Source organism: Spinacia oleracea, chromosome 6 (genome assembly GCF_020520425.1).
Source record: "Spinacia oleracea cultivar Varoflay chromosome 6, BTI_SOV_V1, whole genome shotgun sequence".
NCBI lineage: Eukaryota > Viridiplantae > Streptophyta > Magnoliopsida > Caryophyllales > Amaranthaceae > Spinacia > Spinacia oleracea.
Window position 1 is genome coordinate 8,594,614 of NC_079492.1, and position 23,888 is coordinate 8,618,501.

The 23,888-nt window shown below is 38.2% G+C and overlaps 1 long non-coding RNA gene across 3 annotated transcripts; it reads left to right on the forward strand.

Annotated features, from left to right (window-relative positions):
• Positions 1-560: 560 nt before the first annotated feature.
• On the forward strand, positions 561-5,247 carry LOC110781297 (uncharacterized). Of its 3 annotated transcripts, none has more exons than XR_008922909.1 (7): positions 566-763; positions 1,140-1,193; positions 1,820-1,985; positions 2,413-2,534; positions 2,619-2,757; positions 2,935-3,015; positions 4,498-5,247. It is a non-coding gene; the product is annotated as an uncharacterized lncRNA (long non-coding RNA). The 3 variants fall into 3 exon arrangements; XR_008922910.1 differs by having other exon boundaries at positions 1,820-1,941; XR_008922911.1 differs by having other exon boundaries at positions 561-763; positions 1,820-2,534.
• The last annotated feature ends 18,641 nt before the right edge of the window (positions 5,248-23,888 follow it).

Genomic DNA, 23,888 nt, shown 5'->3' on the forward strand with positions numbered 1-23,888 from the left:
TAAAACTACAATTGAAAAGAATAAACAAATAAATAACCATTCACAGTTTCTCTTAATAAACTTAAATTCTAGCATACATGCATAATTCAATGTTCATTAAGCATTTTATTCAAGTTATGTGTTCCGGCAGGTGTGAATAAAATGATTCCAAGACCCTAAAACGATTGAAGAATTAAGCACATTATGTATTTTGACTCAATTCTAAAACATTTTAGGTAAGCAAAAACCTTTTGCTAATAGTCTAGAAACTACTCTTGGTTGATAGGTACGTCTAAGAACTTATTAGGTAAACCTATCGATTTTGCCACGACATAAAAGGACTCCTTACTTATATCGTTGAGTTTCACCAAAACTAACATGTACACTACTACAAAATGCATGTTTTTTCGACGCTTAGGGCTCGACGCATGGGGTAACAGCGTTAGGCGAATATTATATTATCCGCTCTTCCTCGACGTCGTTCGCTGTCTACTTAAATTCTAGATACTTTTCAGCGTCGAAATGTCACCTGCTTTGCACGTGGCCTCACTAAGCAGGGTCAGTGTTCACATTTTTGGAAAAAAACCCGCCCCACAACTCTTTCTCTCTCTCTTAACCCTCTTCTGCTCTCCTCTCCTCTCCTCTCATCTCAAATTCTCAACCCTAACTCCTACCACTCTCTCCCTTCTCATCAAGAAATTTTGAGATCTACTCCCACTCTCGAAGATTATCGCTCAATTTTAAGAAATACGACAAATTGAAAACGAAATTCAAAGACTTTGAGGTATTCATTGGCCTCCATTGTTCTGAATTTGTTGGATATTTAGGTTTTTGCCTCTAGTTGAACTTTTTGTTATGGTATGTGAATTGAACTACGCTGTTTACATTTGTTTCGTAATCGCCTATTTTATCTCTGTCTAGTTCTTTGTCAGATTAGTTCTCTGGACTTCATATTCGATTAATGTCGTGTTTTGTTTTGGGTACATTTTAGGTTTTCTACACTTTTCATATCTTTTTGGTCATTATGTTTTACTGATATGAATTTATCTAATTTGTATTTTAGGTTTAGATTGTTGTTTGATTGAATTTAGGGAAATTTATGACTAGTAATTTGATTTGTGTTGATTAATTTGTCTAAGAGATTATTTTGATTTCTATAGGATCGGCAGACGCGACCACCGCTGCAAAGTTGTTCGTGTAAATTGAGATCCAAGGTATTTTGTTTCTCCCTCTTCTCATGTTAGGTTTAGTGGTTGTTTCGATTATTATCGAGTTTAAATTCTTGTCTTTCATTGTTTTCTAGCAATTTCAAGCTATGTACTCTACAAATTGTGATTTTCTAGTTGTATTGATACCATGGAATATACTGCAGTTCTACCATTTTTGGAATTATGGAAATGTCTATTAGTTTGGTTAATTTTACGTAGGCTTTCAATCTAATCTGGTTCTAGAAGTATAACTTGATATTGTGAACTTCTTGAGTTGCAAATCAGGGTTATTGTTCTTTAATAGTGAGTAAACCAGAGATTGTTGTTTAATTATGAAAATATATCTTATACAGTTATACCATACCAGTTTAGACTATAGAGATATCTACAGGAGTATCTCGATCATTAACCTCCCCGTGTTTCTCAGAAGAGGAGATTGTTTCCTTGTCAACTAGGTCGAGTGTATTGCAATTTGTAGTTGTTCCTTGAAGAAATTGCCTTGAGATATATGAAGTGCATATATATATATATATATATATATATATATATATATATATATATATATATATATATCAGGTAAAGATAAATCAAGTGCAAACGACTAATGGAGCATAAATTTTCATTTTTCTTAGGTACTTCAACTCTGTTGATGCTCATGAAAGTGAGAAACTTGGTGAAGATCCTAAACGTATCCCGAACAGCCTTATGCCCTTACATACAACATGTTGTTGTCGGCAGACCGCCTGAGCTCAATGTATAAGCATTGACTATCCTACAAGGGATATACAGGGTTATGTAGTATGTTATATATTGTTTCCAAATACTGCTCTCACTGTTAAATCCTTTGATGTGTTATGCCAATTAAAATATAGTTCGCTTGTAATTAAAATAGCTTGTCTTGGTGAATTAACTAAAGGAAATACAGTCCTAGTTTTTTTGTGATATAGAATTAGATCACTTTGTAGTTGTAGTTTGGGTAAAATATTAAATCAATTTCTTGGAGTCTATTTATTGAGCGAGGATTTAACTCGATCTAATTTAGAAACGATAATGCAAACATGTAATCACCTGCTTGAAAAGTAAACTCAACTTCAAATTGTTCTATCAGGTCCTAAATGCTAATTAGGTTAATTTGGGAATTTATATTTTGTTGGGGTTGTAACTACACACTGGGTATATTTAATTGTTAAAGTGTGTTTGATCTGTGTTTTTGTTTATGATATAGGTTGAAAGAAATGATCTTTGATAATTTGCATGCAAGACCTTTCCAGTACACTCCTCTAGGGAGAACCATTGTTGGACCTCTTGAGAATGTCAAGACTATCATTAAAACTCATCTCTATAATGGTATACTCTTACTAACTGATGTTTATAGAGATATAATTTTTGTTCCGTTGTTGCTGATACTTTAGAGGGTGCTGGAAATTTTAGGTCATTGCCGCCTCTGGAATTGTTAAACACGCGGATGTTGTAGCGCTTGTAGAAACTTTTTTTTACAAAGTTTTCAACAGATCCAACCACCGTTGCTCAATTAGTTGTCCAGGAACCAACCTCATTCACTGGTTCGGAGGTGCGTGTATATTTCTTCAGTACTATATTTAGTTGTTTGAAGTAGTATTTGACTTTCTCCTTAACATAGTTTTATGTATGCATATCTGTGTTTTTATATAAAATCAGGTTAGAATGATTGATGATGATATTGAGTTGGCTCACTTTACTGTTCCCTTTAATGGAACATCATACACAGATTCGATGATTTCGCCTTGATGGGTATGCAGCCAATGTTGAGCTTTCGGACCAAAAAGGCTGGTGGTGGAAAACATATGGGGTGAGTGTTATAGTCCATTGACCTCTTTGTTATCCTGATTAAGATGTACTACAAGTGGGTTTCTCAATCTGATACTCTAATGTAATTGTTGGTCCTTGTGAGGAGAAATTTACTAATCCTCTTTCATTATCCTGAATTTTTCTCTATCTAAGTTCCCTTCTGATTGAACTGCCATATCTTAGACCTGGAAGTTGGATATTTGGTGGAGTAACATGTTATAATATCAAGGTTAGTTCAATAGAGAATTTTAATATGAATGATTATTCCATTAGCAATAATAGCTTGTGAATTCCCTAGCAGATTATTTCACTTAGCCTGCTTCTCCCATAACTTTCACTTTCTGGTGTTTTTTCTATATATTTATGGTCAAATACTAAGATATTTATTGTTTAAGGTCACACATATTTTATATATGTTGATATTACTTTTATGCTTTGCTTTAGTTCAGATGTGGTGTGGCTTTCTCATTTAGGTGTATGTTCCATGTACTTTGTTTCTTTGTAGCTTTGTGTTCAGTAAAAAGCGAAACTTGACTTAGGTTTTTTGTTATGGACGTATCAGGTTCTGGCTGAGCAACTCTATTGTTGGGCACTTAGGCTCATTTTTCTAGATGATTTAAGCTTCTACTTCGAACATGGTTTGACAAGCTCCTTTTCAAGATATGATTGATTGGTTGTCTTAATTGGCATACTTGTGAACAAATTAAATTTGAAGGCAATTTAACGAGTTTCTGTGCATGGACAAAGGGTCACATGTTATTTACAAAATCATGCCTTGATTATGTTGTATAATTTTACTCGCGAAATATAAGGGCATATTTCTAGATAGTTTGAAATACATGGTAGATGGAGAATGTTTAGATGTTGCTGGTTTATTTTCTCAAATTCTAGGTAAAGTTCATACAGGACATTGTTTGAAAGGGTTTGTATTGGTGCTTGAGAGAAAAAGTGTCTGTGAGAGGATGGTGTTGTCAGGTTGTGGCATGGGTGCAAATATGCAATGATGCACAGATCATTGCTGGAATAGTCTGTGTTACTGCTCTATTATTTGTAACTTGGGTGATGTTCAATTTTTTTTCCTTGGCTAGGCAAGACGCAATACACTATAAGGTCTTTCTGCAATAGAGCTTGATTAATTATAACAGAACAAACCAAAAAGGGAAGTATAGCTATAGACTAGGCAATCAGGTCTAGAGAGTGCCTAGGGGTCTTGTTGCTATGCTAATTACTGCTTATGTTTAATATTCTTGAAATTATTTGTTAGCTGTTTGGTTATAAATTTCATTCAAAGAACTGGAATTGAAATTGTTCGCACTTTCATATGTTTAATTTTTCTACTGATTAGGTCCTTAGATTTCATGATTGTTAACAGAGATTCAAGCTTCTTAGTAAGCAGTGGCTAAAGTGCTAAGGTTTCCTCTCACTTAATTTCCATGCCCGCTAATCTTGGTCAAATCGCATTTTGTATTTTGTTCTTCTCCAGATTGATGAAACTGTCAAGTCATTTCTTCATGGTCAAAGGAAATGCCTCGTGCAGCTACGAAGATGACCAAGTGGTTCAACACCAACAGTTATGGAGAATCTTATCAATTTTGACAATGCATACTACAAAATACTCCTTGAGATAGAATAAACGATGCACTCGCTTTAGCTACAACTGATATCGGAATTTCATTTGGACTGTCAGGTTTTGCACTCGCAATGGATACAGGACACTAATTCTAAAAGTCCAACGACCATCAGAAAGATACCAGAAGCCATTCAGATATATCCTAGAAAGCCTCTAGGACAATTGTCGAAAATGTAATCATATCATTCTCTACTAGTTCTAGAATTAGCCCTTGTTGGCTATGCTGTCATTTGCCAGATGATGCCTGCTAGTAATACTGGCATGCTGCTTCTCCGGGGAACTAAAGAATCCAAGAAGACAATTGTTATGAATAAGGCCTGTTGTGATAAAACTGTTAAGGAAGAAGTCAAGTGTCGTAGTTCAGTTAGCAAAAGAATGATGCAGTCGAGTATTACAGAAAAGTCGAAAGAAGGGTTTAGGCATTAGTTATTTTTGGATTGGTTTTAGGCTTTAGTTATTTTTGTATAGGATTTAAGCTTTAGTTAGTACGGAATAACTACTATTTGTATTTATGATGGTGTTGACAACATTTCTTATTTAGGGATGTTAAAGGTATAATGTTTAAGAAGTTTTATAAAAATTTTGCACGTGCAGTTGCTTTTATCTATTGTATATTACTACTAAATCTTTATTCAACATTAAAATGAAAAAGCTTATGATAATACATATTGCACAATAATTTTTTTAAATCCTACATAAGAATTGTGGACGCTTCCCGCAATATTCCTAAGATCGACGCTAGAACGCGTCACCAAAGCGGCTGGACAACAAAAAGCGTCGGCATTTTCGACGCCTACCAGCGTCTCAAAATTTGAAAGGGACACCAGAAAACCATCACTTCTCGACGCCCGATAGCAGTTGGAGACCACTTAATTTGTCGAGGTTTTCAACGCCTTAAAGCGCCGGTAAATTTCGACTAACATTTTGTCGTCGATTTCTGAAGGTGTCGAGGAGATATTTCTCGACGCCTTCTGATGTCGAAAATATGCCAAAACAGCGTCTCCAAACACCGGAAATTGTAGTAGTGGTACTCACAATTATTTGTGTACCTTACCCCTTTAGGACCAATAAGTAACATCTCGCTGAGCGAAAACTATTACTAGATTGATGTAAAGGATATCCAAGTAAGTGTTTATTTTGGCATGGCACCTTTTAACTCAATTTTTAAGTTTGGAACTTAAGGCTCTTACTGTGTTGGTTAGATTTTAAGTGAACTAAAATCCTTAATCATGCAACATAATCAAGCCACAATCTCATGCATAGTTAAGACATATTTAAAGCAATAAATAACTTAAAGCATGCATAAGATAAATGTGATCTAGTATGGCCCGACTTCATCTTGAAGCTTCAACTTCAAAGTCCGTCATGAAAATGGATTGAAAACTCCGTCTTGAATTTCACCGTGGGAGGCGCCATTTTCTTCAAATAGGATAAGCTATAATTAAACTAATTACAACTATTTGATGGTACGCAGACCATATTTAAATTGAAAAACAAATTTGGTGCATTAGACCAATTACATTCAAATTAATGGTACGCATACCATATTTTCTATCCTACTTGGGCCATACTAGTCACTCCATAACCTGCAAAACAGTACATATACAATATATACCATTCATCCATTCATTATCATGAATGGCCCACATAGCTGGTTAGTGCATCACATAAATATTTGCAGCAATTAATCAAGGGCACCAATAATCTACCAGTTATTCAGTCCTTATTAATTCTAATCAAGTTGTTTAACCTTAAAGGATTTGTAGACCTAATCAAGAGTTTATGACTAAAAATGTTCCCACTTAAACCAATAAATTCATATGCTTTACTAATTTTAAACATAAAAATGTATTTCTAGTTTAACCGGAAACATACAAATTTAATTAAAATTTAAAGCTCATATAAATTTATAATCGAATCCATTAATTTAATTTATTTCATTTGAATTAAACGAATTTAAATTAATTCAAGGTTTAATTTTAGTAAAATAATTAGTATAAATAAAATTTATAATAATTATAATATTCAAAATTAAAATCCGAGAAAAACAATTTAAATTATTAATTTTAAAATTAATTAAAATTATTTCCGAACTGAAAATTCAAAATTAAATTCGAAACGACTCAATCGAGACACGACAAGGCACTTGGGCTTGCGCCCAAGCCCCATCGTGTGCACGAGGCTTAGCGCCCCTTGATTATTCGTACAGCAACACGCAAGCAACCACACGCAACGCAGCACTGCAGGCCACGCTGCGCGCGTGCTTGCTCGCTCATCGCGTCTACAGGCCACACGCAACGCAACACTGCAGGCCACGCTGCGCGCGCCCGCTTGCTCGTCGCCTTGCGTCTGCTTGCTTGCTGGGCGTGGCAGCGCGCGCTGTGGCGCAGCACGCTTTCTGCCCACACGCGTCTGCCACTGGTTTGCACCTTGCCCTTCGCCCTTGCCCACTCGCCCACATGCGCACAACACTCGACACAGGGCAGCGTGCTGCCTTGTGCTCGTGTGCCATGGCTCTTGCTCGTTGCATCGTACCGCATGGGCGACGAGCTCCCTTGCTCGTCGTCGCATGCCCGCACTATACAACACCCCTTAAGGGTAACACGTAGCGTCCATTGCTTTGTGCGTGCAAGTTTTATGAGCGAATTGCATAAAAATTAAAACTTTTATTTCCAAAATTAATGACAAATTAATAAATCATATTAATTTCATAATTTTAGGGCGAAAAATTGAAAATTTATTAATCAATTAATTTCCGATTAACATGGATTCAAATTTAGGTCGTAAAAATTAAAAATTTAACATAAATTAACAATTTTTATGGTGGATTTTAATCATTGGTACCTAATTAAATTATTAATTAATCATGAAAATCAAATCAATTCTAAATTATTCGAATTTCAAGAAATTAATCATAATTACAAATTAGGTTGTATAATTAACAAGTCTAGGCATTCATAATTGTTAAACATATACAGTAGGTCAATCAAAAACTCAAGATTTATCAACAAGAATCGCAAATACTTAATTTAACATCTTAAATTTACAAACTTTTGCGTTCGAAAAACTAAAACCTCCGAAAAGTCATAGTTAGGCTTCGAATTTGGGAATTCTGGGTTCCGCCGAAAAATGTACTTTTTGTCAAAATTTTAGAATTTTTTTTACATGCGGATTTGACACAAAATTCACTTGATTTGGTTGAGTAACGAACATTCTGCCGAAAAACTGCGTACATATAATTAAATAAACGCAATTTGCAATTAATTAACAATTACGAAAATTAATCACCCCTTTTAATTCCTTGCAAATTTGTAATATTTAACCATGTTTATGCAATTTAGATTATGAAAATAATAAGAGGCTCGTGATACCACTGTTAGGTTATGATACATATGACAAAACATAAATCATGCGGAAAAACCATAAAGCCAGAAAACATATTATTTACACATAATCATTTAGCATAATTCATATGCATACACTTTGTAGCGTGCCCTCCCTAGCTGCGCCCGAACCGAACAAGAACAAGTCTTTAGGACTCCAAGTGTCGTCCCTCCGTAGATAGTCCACAGTGTTAGGTTATGATACTTTTGACAATTCATAAATCATGCGGAAAAACCATAAAGCCAGGAAAACATATTATTTACACATAATCATTTAGCATAGTTTAGATGCATACTCTTTGTTGCGTGCCTTCCCTAGCTGCGCCCGAACCGAACAAGAACAAGTCTTTAGGACTCCAAGTGTTGTCCCTCCGTAGATAGTCCAAAGCACGTCCGGATCCGCCTTAAGATTGACCAACTAGAATCGCCCTTAAGGTACTATTATTTTCGGCACTTTATAGGCAAATGTGTGACTGAATTTTTCTCTCAAAAACTCACTTTGAATACTTGAATGATCGATGTAAATATGTGACCCTAGGCACTTATTTATAGAGTTTATGGAAAGGAATTATAATCCTATTAGAATACAAATCTATTTAATTATAATCCTACTAGGACTTTAATTAAACAAACTTTATCTATTAGGATTAGATTTAATCATATTACGAATCCCGGTAGCCTTAGGATTCCGAGTAACACACACGAGTGGCGCACAAGCACCGCACGCCCGCACGCAGGCCTTGCGGCCCACGCCGAGCGCACAGCGCAATGCCCACTGTCGCAGCCTTGTCCGCGCGCGCGCCCAAGCTTCGGCTGGGCCTGGCTTTTGCGCTGGGCCTGGTCGTATGCTTGGCGTGTGGTTGTTGCGCTTTGGCTTGCTGGGCGATGGCCCGGCTTCGTGCTGGGCCTTCGTGTTAGGTTATGATACATATGACATTTACATAAATCATGCGGAAACAACCATTAACCCAGGAATCATATTATTTACACATAATCATATAGCATAATTAGATGCATACTCTTTGTTGCGTGCCCTCCCTAGCTGCGCCCGAACCGAACAAGAACAAGTCTTTTAGGACTCCAAGTGTCGTCCCTCCGTAGATAGTCCACAGCACGTCCGGATCCGCCTTAAGATTGACCAACTAGAATCGCCCTTAAGGTACTAGAAAATTCGGCACTTTTATGAGCAAGATGTGTTTTAATTTTCTCTCAAAAAACTCACTTTTGAATACTTTGAAACTTGTATTTAAATTATGACCCCTAGGCCTTTATTTATAGAGTTATGGAAAAGGAATCGTAATCCTAGTAGGATGCGAATTAATTGGAATTAGAATCCTACATGAATTCTATTTAATTAATTTATCCAATTAGGAATAGACATTTAATCATACACTGACTCTTGCTGATTCAGGAATCACGCATGAGCACAAACTCACACACACACGGCAGCCACAAGGACTGCCCATGCGTGCGAGCTGCAGCCCACGCAGCAAGGCCCACGCATCCGTGGCCTTGGCGCGCGCTGGGCTTGTGGCGTGCGTGCTTGCTGGGCGACGGCCTGGCTTCGTGCTGGGCCTTCGTCCGGCAGGCCTCGTCCGATGCTAATTCGTACGATACGCTTCCGATTAAATTTCCATTTCCGGAATCTATTTCCGATACGAACAATATTTAATATTTCCGATTCCGGAATTAATTTCCGTTTCGAACAAATATTTAATATTTCCGTTTCCGGAATTATTTTCCGATTCCGGCAATATTTCCGATTCTGACAATATTTCCGTTTCCGGCAATATTTCCGATTCTGGTAATATTTCCATTTCCAATAATATTTTCCGATACGTACCATGTTTCCGTTTCCGGTAACATCTACGACTTGGATAATATTCATATTTCCGATACGATCCATATTTCCGTTTCCGGCAATATCATCGTTTTCGGAGTATTCATTTCTTGCCTGTGACGATCTTAGCTCCCACTGAAACCAAGATCCGTCGGTTCCGAATATTCATAGATGGAGTATTTAATGCCATTAAATACTTGATCCGTTTACGTACTATTTGTGTGACCCTACGGGTTCAGTCAAGAGTAAGCTGTGGATTAATATCATTAATTCCACTTGAACTGAAGCGGCCTCTAGCTAGGCATTCAGCTCACTTGATCTCACTGAATTATTAACTTGTTAATTAATACTGAACCGCATTTATTAGACTTAACATAGAATGCATACTTGGACCAAGGGCATTATTTCCTTCAGTCTCCCACTTGTCCTTAGGGACAAGTGTGCATTTCCTAATTCCTTTGTCGCTCGATGCTTGCTCTTGAACATAAGGTAAGAGTTGTCATCCTTATTATGTCCAGAGGTGTTCCTCGGTTTCAGAGTTCAACTGATCAAATAAACAGATAATCATAGCCTATGATTCATCCGAGCACGGCCATGCATTTCACAGTTTCTAGCTCTCCGAGTGGCCTTGTACAACTTTTAAGCATCTCATCCCGATTTATGGGAGGACAATCCCAATCTTGCGATCTTGAGATTAGACTTCGTTTGATAGGTGATTACCTGAGCGTTGCCTTTATAGCCTCCTTTTACGGTGCGACGGTTGGTCAACGTCAAAGCAACCAGTTCTCAAACAAGTAATCTCAAATCACTCAGGTATTGAGGATTTAGTGTCTAATAATTTAATGAAATTTACTTATGACAGACTTTCATCTCTTACAGTAAAGTTTCATAGGTCTTGTCCGATACTAGTCTTCCCAAAGTAAGTATCTATGCAAATGATTATGACATTGCCATGTCCACATAGTTCAAGAAACAGAACTACTAGTCATCTTGCACTCTAATCGTCTAACGTTTTCTATGCGTCCAATTTTATAGAAAACTCCAATTAGGGACCATTTTCAACCTTTGACATTCAAGTTCACTTGATAGACATTTCTTAGTCACAGGACTGGTCCTGACAGTCTATCTTGAATATATCGTCAAGTTGAAGGGACTCATCATTTAATAAACCACAAATTAAATGGAAAAATGAATTTCTTTCATTTATTGTGAATGATTAACCAATAATGTTTTACAAAGATTTAAACTCTAAAACTTTAAAACATTAAACAGAGACATCAAAGCCATTCTCCAATATGCTTGATTCCCATAGCTGCAGTGTGCGAGTTGTGCTTCGCTTGCGGCAGAGGTTTAGTTAATGGATCTGATATGTTGTCATCAGTTCCAATTTTGCTTATCTCGACTTCTTTTCTTTCAACGAACTCTCGTAGAAGGTGAAATCTACGAAGTACATGCTTGACTCTCTGGTGGTGTCTAGGCTCTTTTGCCTGTGCAATAGCTCCGTTATTATCACAATACAGGGCTATTGGTCCTTTAATGGAGGGGACTACACCAAGTTCTCCTATGAACTTCCTTAGCCATATAGCTTCCTTTGCTGCTTCATGTGCAGCAATGTACTCCGCTTCAGTTGTAGAATCCGCAATGGTGCTTTGCTTAGCACTTTTCCAGCTTACTGCTCCTCCGTTGAGGCAGAAGACAAACCCAGACTGTGATCTGAAATCATCTTTGTCGGTTTGGAAACTTGCGTCCGTATAGCCTTTAACAATTAATTCATTATCTCCACCATAGACCAGGAAGTCATCTTTGTGCCTTTTCAGGTACTTCAGAATGTTCTTGGCAGCAGTCCAATGCGCCTCTCCTGGGTCTGACTGGTATCTGCTCGTAGCACTGAGTGCGTACGCAACATCCGGGCGTGTACATATCATAGCATACATTATTGAACCAATCAATGATGCATATGGAATCCCATTCATTCGTCTACGCTCATCAAGTGTTTTTGGGCACTGAGTCTTGCTTAGAGTCATTCCATGAGACATGGGTAGGTAGCCTCGCTTGGAGTCCGCCATCTTGAACCTATCAAGCACCTTATTGATATAAGTGCTTTGACTAAGTCCAATCATCCTTTTAGATCTATCTCTGTAAATCTTGATGCCCAATATGTACTGTGCTTCTCCTAGATCCTTCATCGAAAAACATTTCCCAAGCCAAATCTTGACAGAGTTCAACATAGGAATGTCATTTCCGATAAGCAATATGTCGTCGACATATAATACTAGGAAAGCAATTTTGCTCCCACTGACCTTCTTGTATACACAAGATTCGTCTGCGTTCTTGATGAAACCAAAGTCACTGACCGCTTCATCAAAACGTATATTCCAGCTCCTGGATGCCTGCTTCAATCCGTAGATTGATTTCTTTAGCTTGCATACCTTTTTAGCATTCTTTGGATCCTCAAAACCTTCAGGCTGTGTCATAAACACAGTTTCTGTTAAAACGCCGTTTAAGAAAGCAGTTTTGACATCCATCTGCCATATTTCGTAATCGTAATATGCAGCGATTGCTAACATTATTCGAATAGACTTTAGCATTGCAACTGGTGAAAAGGTTTCATCGTAATCCACACCGTGGACTTGCCTGTAACCTTTTGCAACCAATCTAGCTTTGAAAACTTCAAGTTTCCCATCCTTGTCCTTTTTCAGTTTGAAAACCCATTTGCTTCCAATGGCTTGGTAGCCATCTGGAAAATCGACCAAATCCCATACTTGGTTTTCAGACATGGAGTCTAATTCAGATTGCATGGCTTCTTGCCATTGCTTGGAGCTAGGGCTCGTCATAGCTTGCTTGTAAGTCGCAGGTTCATCACTTTCAAGTAATAGAACGTCATAGCTCTCGTTCGTCAAAATACCTAAGTACCTTTCCGGTTGAGATCTATATCTTTGCGATCTACGCGGGGTAACATTTCTAGATTGACCATGATTCTCACCAGATTCTTCTAAAGATCTCTGAGTTTCATCCTGAATGTCATCTTGAGCATTCTCTAGAGTTTGTTGTTCGACTCGAATTTCTTCGAGGTCTACTTTTCTCCCACTTGTCATTTTGGAAATGTGATCCTTCTCCAAAAAGACACCATCTCGAGCAACAAACACTTTGTTCTCAGATGTATTGTAGAAGTAATACCCCTTTGTTTCCTTTGGATAGCCCACAAGGATACATTTGTCAGATTTTGGATGAAGTTTGTCTGAAATTAATCGTTTGACGTACACTTCACATCCCCAAATCTTAAGAAAAGACACATTTGGAGGCTTTCCAAACCATAATTCGTATGGGGTCTTTTCGACAGCTTTAGACGGAGCTCTATTTATAGTGAGTGCAGCTGTATTTAGTGCATGTCCCCAAAATTCTAATGGAAGTTCGGCCTGACCCATCATTGACCTGACCATGTCTAGCAAGGTTCTGTTCCTCCGTTCTGACACACCGTTCCATTGTGGTGTTCCAGGAGGAGTCAATTCTGATAGAATTCCACATTCTTTCAGATGGTCATCAAATTCATAGCTCAGATATTCACCGCCTCTATCAGACCGCAGTGCCTTGATCTTCTTGCCTAATTGATTCTCTACTTCACTCTGAAATTCCTTGAATTTGTCAAAGGATTCAGACTTATGCTTCATTAGGTAGACATAACCATACCTACTGAAGTCATCAGTGAAAGTGATAAAGTAGCTGAAACCACCTCTAGCATTTGTACTCATTGGTCCACATACATCTGTATGGATTAAACCCAATAGTTCATTTGCTCTTTCCCAACTTTAGAGAAAGGTTGCTTTGTCATTTTGCCAAGTAAACATGATTCGCATTTACCATAATCCTCTAAGTCAAATGGTTCTAGAATTCCTTCTCTTTGAAGTCTTTCTAAGCGTTTCAAGTTTATATGGCCTAATCGACAATGCCACAGATAGGTGAGATCTGAATCATCCTTTTTGGCCTTTTTGGTATTTATGTTATATACTTGTTTGTCGTGATCTAATAAATAAAGTCCATTGACTAATCTAGCAGATCCATAAAACATCTCTTTAAAATAAAACGAACAACTATTGTCTTTTATTATAAAGGAAAATCCCTTAGCATCTAAGCAAGAAACTGAAATGATGTTTTTAGTAAGACTTGGAACATGGAAACATTCTTCCAGTTCCAAAACTAGCCCGGAGGGCAACGACAAATAGTAAGTTCCTACAGCTAATGCAGCAATCCGTGCTCCATTTCCCACTCGTAGGTCGACTTCACCCTTGCTTAACTTTCTACTTCTTCTTAGTCCCTGTGGATTGGAACATAAGTGTGAGCCACAACCTGTATCTAATACCCAAGAAGTTGAATTAGCAAGTATACAGTCTATAACGAAAATACCTGAAGATGGAACGACTGTTCCGTTCTTCTGATCTTCCTTTAGCTTCAAGCAATCTCTCTTCCAATGCCCCTTCTTCTTGCAGTAGAAGCATTCGGATTCAGAAGTGGGTTGACTGACCTTCCTCTTTGCAGATTTGGCGCCAGTTTGCTTAGTTGGGCTGGCCTTGTTGCCACCTTTCTTAGCATTCCTCTTCTTTCCAGATTTCTTGAACTTGCCCCCACGCACCATAAGCACATCCTGCTTATCACTTTTGAGCGTCTTTTCAGCGGTCTTCAGCATACCGTGAAGCTCAGTGAGCGTTTTGTCCAGACTATTCATACTGTAGTTCAGTTTGAACTGATCATACCCGCTATGAAGAGAATGGAGGATGGTGTCTATAGCCATTTCCTGAGAAAATTGCTGATCCAGCCGACTCATATTCTCAATGAGTCCAATCATTTTGAGAACATGTGGACTTACGGGCTCGCCTTTCTTAAGCTTGGTCTCAAGAATTTGCCTATGAGTCTCGAATCTTTCGACTCGAGCCAGATCTTGGAACATGTTCTTCAACTCACTGATGATTGTGAAAGCATCTGAGTTGATGAACGTTTTCTGCAGATCCGCACTCATGGTGGCGAGCATTAGACATTTCACATCCTTGTTGGCATCAATCCAACGATTGAGGGCAGCCTGAGTGACCCCGTCGCCAGGAGCTTCGGGCATCGCCTCATCTAGGACATACTCCTTTTCTTCCTGCATAAGAACTATTTGCAAGTTCCTTTGCCAGTCAAGGAAGTTTTTCCCGTTCAATTTCTCCTTTTCGAGAATTGATCGAATGTTGAATGAGTTGTTGTTTGCCATATTAAAAACTACAATTGAAAAGAATAAACAAATAAATAACCATTCACAGTTTCTCTTAATAAACTTAAATTCTAGCATACATGCATAATTCAATGTTTATTAAGCATTTTATTCAAGTTATGTGTTCCGGCAGGTGTGAATAAAATGATTCCAAGATCCTAAAATCATTGAAGAACTAAGCACAGTTTGTCGACTTAATCCTAGAACATCTTAGGTAAGCAAAAGCCTTTTGCTAATAGTCTAGAAACTATTCTTGGTTGATAGGTACGTCTAAGAACTTATTAGGTAAACCTATCGAATTTGCCACGACATAAAAGGACTCCTTACTTATATCGTTGAGTTTCACCAAAACTAACATGTACTCACAATTATTTGTGTACCTTGCCCCTTTAGGACCAATAAGTAACACCTCGCTGAGCGAAAACTATTACTAGATTGATGTAAAGGATATCCAAGCAAGTGTATATTTTGGCATGGCACCTTTTAACTCAATTTTTAGGTTTGGAACTTAAGGCTCTTACTATGTTGGTTAGATTTTAAGTGAACTAAAATCCTTAATCATGCAACATAATCAAGCTTATGATCTCATGCATTTTAAGACATATTTAAAGCAATAAATAACTTAAAACATGCATAAGATATTTGTGATCTAGTATGGCCCGACTTCATCTTGAAGCTTTGACTTCAAAGTCCGTCTTGAAAATCTCCGTGGGAGGCACCATTTTCTTCAAATAGGATAAGCTATAACTAATTACAACTATTTGATGGTACGCAGACCATATTTGAATTGAAAAATAACTTTGGTGCTTTAGACCAATTACATTCAAATTAATGGTACGCAGACCATATTTTCTATCCTATTTGGGCCATACTAGTCACTTCATAACCTGCAAAACAGTACATATACAATATATACCATTCACCCATTCATTATCATGAATGGCCCACATAGCTGGTTAGTAAAACACATTATGCATCACGTAAACATTTGCAGCAATTAATCAAGGTCACCAATAATCTACCAATTATTCAGTCCTTATTAATTCTAATCGAGTTGTTTTAACCTTAAGGATTTGTAGACCTAATCAAGAGATTATGACTAAAAAGCGCTCCCACTCAAACCAATAAATTCATATGCTTTACTAATTTTAAACATAAAATTGTATTTCTAGTCTAACCGGAAACATACAAATTTAATTAAAATTTAAAGCTCATATAAATTTATAATTGAATCCAAAAATTTAATTTAATTTCAGTCGCATTTAAATTAATTCATGATTTTAATTTTAGTAAAATAATTAGAATAAATTCCATTTATTATAATTATAATATTCAAAATTAAAATCCAAGAAATTAATTCAAATTATTAATTTTAAAATTAATTAAAATTACGTGAACTGAAATTTTCAAATTAAACATTCAAAACGATCTAATCGAAACGCAAACACCCTACGCGTTGCACGCCCATGGGCCGTACGCACACAGCCATTGCTGGCCATGTGCGCGCAGCCCATGCGCTCGTAGCATAGCTGCTGCTGTCCCAACGCAAGCCTCCGCACAGCGCCCCATCGCACGCGAGCTATCGCTCGCAGTGCGCGCGCGAGATCGCTCGCTGGGCGCGCGAGATCGCTCGCTGGCGCGCGAGATCGCTCGCTGCGCGCGCGCGAGCCATCGCTCGCTGGGGCGCGAGATCGCTCGCTGGCGCGCGAGATCGCTCGCTGGTGCGCGACATCGCTCGCTGGGCGGGCGACGTCGCGCGCTGTGCGCGCGAGTGATGCTGTGCGCAGCGCTCGTGGCACGCGAGCTTGCGCTCGCTGCGCGCGAGGCTGCGCGCACTTGTGCGAGGCAGCGCGCGTTGTGGCGCAGCTCGCTTGCTGCCCACACGCGACTGCCTTGGCTCGCCCCTCGCCCATGCCCATACGTTCATTGCTCGTGGCACACGACACAAGGCAGGGCTGCTGCCTTGCGCTCGTGCACTACGCCCTTGCTCATTGCATTCGTGCCGCACGGGCGACGAGCTCCCTTGCTCGTCGTCGCATGCCCGCATTATACAACACCCCTTAAGGGTAACACGAAGCGTCCATTGCTTCGTGCGTGCAAGTTATTTGAACGAATCGCATAAAATTTTAAAATTTATATTTAAAATTAATGACAAATTAATAAATATTATTAATTTCATAATTTTAGGGCGAAAAATCGAAAATTTATTATCCAATTGATTTCCGATTGATATGGATTCAAGTCTAGGTCATAAAAATTTAAAATTTATCGTAAATTTACAACTTTTATGGTGGTTTTTAATCATAGGTTTCTAATTAAATTACAATTAATTATGAAAATCAAATTAATTCTAAATTATTCTAATTTTCAACAAATTAATCATAATTACAAATTAGATTGCATAATTAACAAGACTAGGCATTCAAACTTGTTAAACATATGCAGTAGGTCAATCAAAAATTCAAGATTTATCAACAGGAATAGCAAATATTTAATTTAACATCTTAAATTTACGAAATTTTGCATTCGAAAAACTAAAACCTTCGAAAAGTCATAGTTAGGCTTCGAATTTGAGAATTCTGGGTTCGGCAGAAAAATACTATTTTTGTCAAAATTTTAGAATGCCTTTTACATGCGGAATTGACACAAAAATCACTCAATTCGGATGAGTAATGAAGAAACTGCCGAAAAACTGCGTACATATAATTAAATAAACGCAATTTGCAATTAATTAACAATTACGAAAATTAATCACCCCTTTTAATTCTTGCAAATTTGTAATATTTAACCATGTTCATGCAATTTAGATTATGAAAATAATAAGGGGCTCGTGATACCACTGTTAGGTTATGATACATATGACATTTACATAAATCATGCGGAAACAACCATTAACCCAGGAATCATATTATTTACACATAATCATATAGCATAATTAGATGCATACTCTTTGTTGCGTGCCCTCCCTAGCTGCGCCCGAACCGAACAAGAACAAGTCTTTTAGGACTCCAAGTGTCGTCCCTCCGTAGATAGTCCACAGCACGTCCGGATCCGCCTTAAGATTGACCAACTAGAATCGCCCTTAAGGTACTAGAAAATTCGGCACTTTTATGAGCAAGATGTGTTTTAATTTTCTCTCAAAAAACTCACTTTTGAATACTTTGAAACTTGTATTTAAATTATGACCCCTAGGCCTTTATTTATAGAGTTATGGAAAAGGAATCGTAATCCTAGTAGGATGCGAATTAATTGGAATTAGAATCCTACATGAATTCTATTTAATTAATTTATCCAATTAGGAATAGACATTTAATCATACACTGACTCTTGCTGATTCAGGAATCACGCATGAGCACAAACTCACACACACACGGCAGCCACAAGGACTGCCCATGCGTGCGAGCTGCAGCCCACGCAGCAAGGCCCACGCATCCGTGGCCTTGGCGCGCGCTGGGCTTGTGGCGTGCGTGCTTGCTGGGCGACGGCCTGGCTTCGTGCTGGGCCTTCGTCCGGCAGGCCTCGTCCGATGCTAATTCGTACGATACGCTTCCGATTAAATTTCCATTTCCGGAATCTATTTCCGATACGAACAATATTTAATATTTCCGATTCCGGAATTAATTTCCGTTTCGAACAAATATTTAATATTTCCGTTTCCGGAATTATTTTCCGATTCCGGCAATATTTCCGATTCTGACAATATTTCCGTTTCCGGCAATATTTCCGATTCTGGTAATATTTCCATTTCCAATAATATTTTCCGATACGTACCATGTTTCCGTTTCCGGTAACATCTACGACTTGGATAATATTCATATTTCCGATACGATCCATATTTCCGTTTCCGGCAATATCATCGTTTTCGGAGTATTCATTTCTTGCCTGTGACGATCTTAGCTCCCACTGAAACCAAGATCCGTCGGTTCCGAATATTCATAGATGGAGTATTTAATGCCATTAAATACTTGATCCGTTTACGTACTATTTGTGTGACCCTACGGGTTCAGTCAAGAGTAAGCTGTGGATTAATATCATTAATTCCACTTGAACTGAAGCGGCCTCTAGCTAGGCATTCAGCTCACTTGATCTCACTGAATTATTAACTTGTTAATTAATACTGAACCGCATTTATTAGACTTAACATAGAATGCATACTTGGACCAAGGGCATTATTTCCTTCACTTCATCTGGCAGGCCTCGTCCGATGCTAATTCGTACGATACGCTTCCGATTAAATTCCCGGTTCCGGAATTCATTTCCGATACGAACAATATTTAATATTTCCGATTACGGAATTAATTTCCGTTTCGAACAAACATTTAATATTTCCGTTTCCGGAACTATTTTCCGATTCCGACAATATTTCCGATTCTGACAATATTTCCGTTTCCGGCAATATTTCCGATTCCGGCAATATTTCCATTTCCGATAATATTTTCCGATACCTACCATGTTTCCGTTTCCGGCAAAATCTACGACTTGGATAATATTTTATATTTCCGATACGATCCATATTTCTGTTTCCGGCAATATCATCGTTTCCGGAGTATTCATTTCTTGCCTGTGACGATCTCAGCTCCCACTGAAACCAAGATCCGTCGATTCCGAATATCCATAGATGGAGTATTTAATGCCATTAAATACTTGATCCGTTTACGTACTATTTGTGTGACCCTACGGGTTCAGTCAAGAGTAAGCTGTGGATTAATATCATTAATTCCACTTGAACTGAAGCGGCCTCTAGCTAGGCATTCAGCTCACTTGATCTCACTGAATTATTAACTTGTTAAATAATACTGAACCGCATTTATTAGACTTAACATTGAATGCATACTTGGACCAAGGGCATTATTTCCTTCAGTCTCCCACTTGTCCTTAGGGACAAGTGTGCATTTCCTAATTCCTTTGTCGCTCGATGCTTGCTCTTGAACATAAGGTAAGAGTTGTCATCCTTATTATGTCCAGAGGTGTTCCTCGGTTTCAGAGTTCAACTGATCAAATAAACAGATAATCATAGCCTATGATTCATCCGAGCACGGCCATGCATTTCACAGTTTCTAGCTCTCCGAGTGGCCTTGTACAACTTTTAAGCATCTCATCCCGATTTATGGGAGGACAATCCCAATCTTGCGATCTTGAGATTAGACTTCGTTTGATAGGTGATTACCTGAGCGTTGCCTTTATAGCCTCCTTTTACGGTGCGACGGTTGGTCAACGTCAAAGTAACCAGTTCTCAAACAAGTAATCTCAAATCACTCAGGTATTGAGGATTTAGTGTCTAATAATTTTAATGAAATTTACTTATGACAGATTTTCATCTCTTACAGTAAAGTTTCATAGGTCTTGTCCGATACTAGTCTTCCCAAAGTAAGTATCTATGCAAATGATTATGACATTGCTATGTCCACATAGTTCAAGAAACAGAACTACTAGTCATCTTGCATTCTAATCGTCTAACGTTTTCTATGCGTCCAATTTTATAGAAAACTCCGACTAGGGACCATTTTCAACCTTTGACATTCAAGTTCACTTGATAGACATTTCTTAGTCACAGGACTGGTCCTGACAGTCTATCTTGAATATATCGTCAAATTGAAGGGACTTATCATTTAATAAACCACAAAATAAATGGAAAAATGAATTCTTTTCATTTATTGTGAATGATTAACCAATAATGTTTTACAAAGATTTAAACTCTAAAACTTTAAAACATTAAACAGGGTCATCAAAGCCATTCTCCAATATGCTTGATTCCCATAGCTGCAGTGTGCGAGTTGTGCTTCGCCTGCGGCAGAGGTTTAGTCAATGGATCTGATATGTTGTCATCAGTTCCAATCTTGTTTATCTCGACTTCTTTTCTTTCAACGAACTCTCGTAGAAGGTGAAATCTACGAAGTACATGCTTGACTCTCTGGTGGTATCTAGGCTCCTTTGCCTGTGCAATAGCTCCGTTATTATCACAATACAGGGCTATTGGTCCTTTAATGGAGGGGACTACACCAAGTTCACCTATGAACTTCCTTAGCCATATAGCTTCCTTTGCTGCTTCATGTGCAGCAATGTACTCCGCTTCAGTTGTAGAATCCGCAATGGTGCTTTGCTTAGCACTTTTCCAGCTTACTGCTCCTCCGTTGAGGCAGAAGACAAACCCAGACTGTGATCTGAAATCATCTTTGTCGGTTTGGAAACTTGTGTCCGTATAGCCTTTAACAATTAATTCATCATCTCCACCATAGACCAGGAAGTCATCTTTGTGCCTTTTCAGGTACTTCAGAATATTCTTGGCAGCAGTCCAATGCGCCTCTCCTAGGTCTGACTGGTATCTGCTCGTAGCACTGAGTGCGTACGCAACATCCGGGCGTGTACATATCATAGCATACATTATTGAACCAATCAATGATGCATATGGACTCCCATTCATTCGTCTACGCTCATCAAGTGTTTTTGGGCACTAAGTCTTGCTTAGAGTCATTCCATGAGACATGGGTAGGTAGCCTCGCTTGGAGTCTTCCATCTTGAATCTATCAAGCACCTTATTGATATAAGTTCTTTGACTAAGTCCAATCATCCTTTTAGATCTATCTCTGTAAATCTTGATGCCCAATATGTACTGTGCTTCACCTAGATCCTTCATCGAAAAACATTTCCCAAGCCAAATCTTGACAGAGTTCAACATAGGAATGTCATTTCCGGTAAGTAATATGTCATCGACATATAATACTAGAAAAGCAATTTTGCTCCCACTGACCTTCTTGTATACACAAGATTCGTCTGCGTTCTTGATGAAACCTAAGTCACTGACTGCTTCATCAAAACGTATATTCCAGCTCCTTGATGCTTGCTTCAATCCGTAGATTGATTTCTTTAGCTTGCATACCTTTTTAGCATTCTTTGGATCCTCAAAACCCTCAGGCTGTGTCATAAACACAGTTTCTGTTAAAACGCCGTTTAAGAAAGCGGTTTTGACATCCATCTGCCATATTTCGTAATCGTAATATGCAGCGATTGCTAACATTATCCGAATAGACTTTAGCATTGCAAGTGGTGAAAAGGTTTCATCGTAATCCACACCGTGGACTTGCCTGTAACCTTTTGCAACCAATCTAGCTTTGAAAACTTCAAGTTTCTCATCCTTGTCCTTTTTCAGTTTGAAAACCCATTTGCTTCCAATGGCTTGGTAGCCATCTGGAAAATCGACCAAATCCCATACTTGGTTTTCAGACATGGAGTCTAATTCAGATTGCATGGCTTCTTGCCATTGCTTGGAGCTAGGGCTCGTCATAGCTTGTTTGTAAGTCGCAGGTTCATCACTTTCAAGTAATAGAACGTTATAGCTCTCGTTCGTCAAAGTACCTAAGTACCTTTCTAGTTGAGATCTATATCTTTGCGATCTACGCGGGGTAACATTTCTAGATTGACCATGATTCTCACCAGATTCTTCTAAAGATCTCTGAGTTTCATCATGAATGTCATCTTGAGCATTCTCTAGAGTTTGTTGTTCGACTCGAATTTCTTCGAGGTCTACTTTTCTTCCACTTGTCATTTTGGAAATGTGATCTTTCTCCAAAAAGACACCATCTCGAGCAACAAACACCTTGTTCTCAGATGTATTGTAGAAGTAATACCCCTTTGTTTCCTTTGGATAGCCCACAAGGATACATTTGTCAGATTTTGGATGAAGTTTGTCTGAAATTAATCGTTTGACGTATACTTCACATCCCCAAATCTTAAGAAAAGACACATTTGGAGGCTTTCCAAACCATAATTCATATGGAGTCTTTTCGACAGCTTTAGACGGAGCTCTATTTATAGTGAGTGCAGCTGTATTTAGTGCATGTCCCCAAAATTCTAATGGAAGTTTGGCCTGACCGTTCCATTGTGGTGTTCCAGGAGGAGTCAATTCTGATAGAATTCCACATTCTTTCAGATGGTCATCAAATTCATAGCTCAGATATTCACCGCCTCTATCAGACCACAGTGCCTTAATCTTCTTGCCTAATTGATTCTCTACTTCACTCTAAAATTCCTTGAATTTGTCAAAGGATTCAGACTTATGCTTCATCAGGTAGACATAACCATATCTACTGAAGTCATCAGTGAAAGTGATAAAGTAGCTGAAACCACCTCTAGCATTTGTACTCATTGGTCCACATACATCTGTATGGATTAAACCCAATAGTTCATTTGCTCTTTCTCCAACTTTAGAGAAATGTTGCTTTGTCATTTTTCCAAGTAAACATGATTCGCATTTACCATAATCCTCTAAGTCAAATGGTTCTAGAATTCCTTCCTTTTGAAGTCTTTCTAAGCGTTTCAAGTTTATATGGCCTAATCGACAATGCCACAGATAGGTGAGATCTGAATTTTCCTTTTTGGCCTTTTTGGTATTTATGTTATATACTTGTTTGTCGTGATCTAATAAATAAAGTCCATTGAATAATCTAGCAGATCCATAAAACATCTCTTTAAAATAAAACGAACAACTATTGTCTTTTATTAAAAAGGAAAATCCCTTAGCATCTAAGCAAGAAACTGAAATGATGTTTTTAGTAAGACTTGGAACATGGAAACATTCTTCTAGTTCCAAAACTAGCCCGGAGGGCAACGACAAATAGTATGTTCCTACAGCTAATGCAGCAATCCGTGCTCCATTTCCCACTCGTAGGTCGACTTCACCCTTGCTTAAGCTATAATTAAAACTAATTACAACTATTTGATTGTACGCAGACCATATTTGAATTGAAAAACAATTTTGGTACTTTAGACCAATTACATTCAA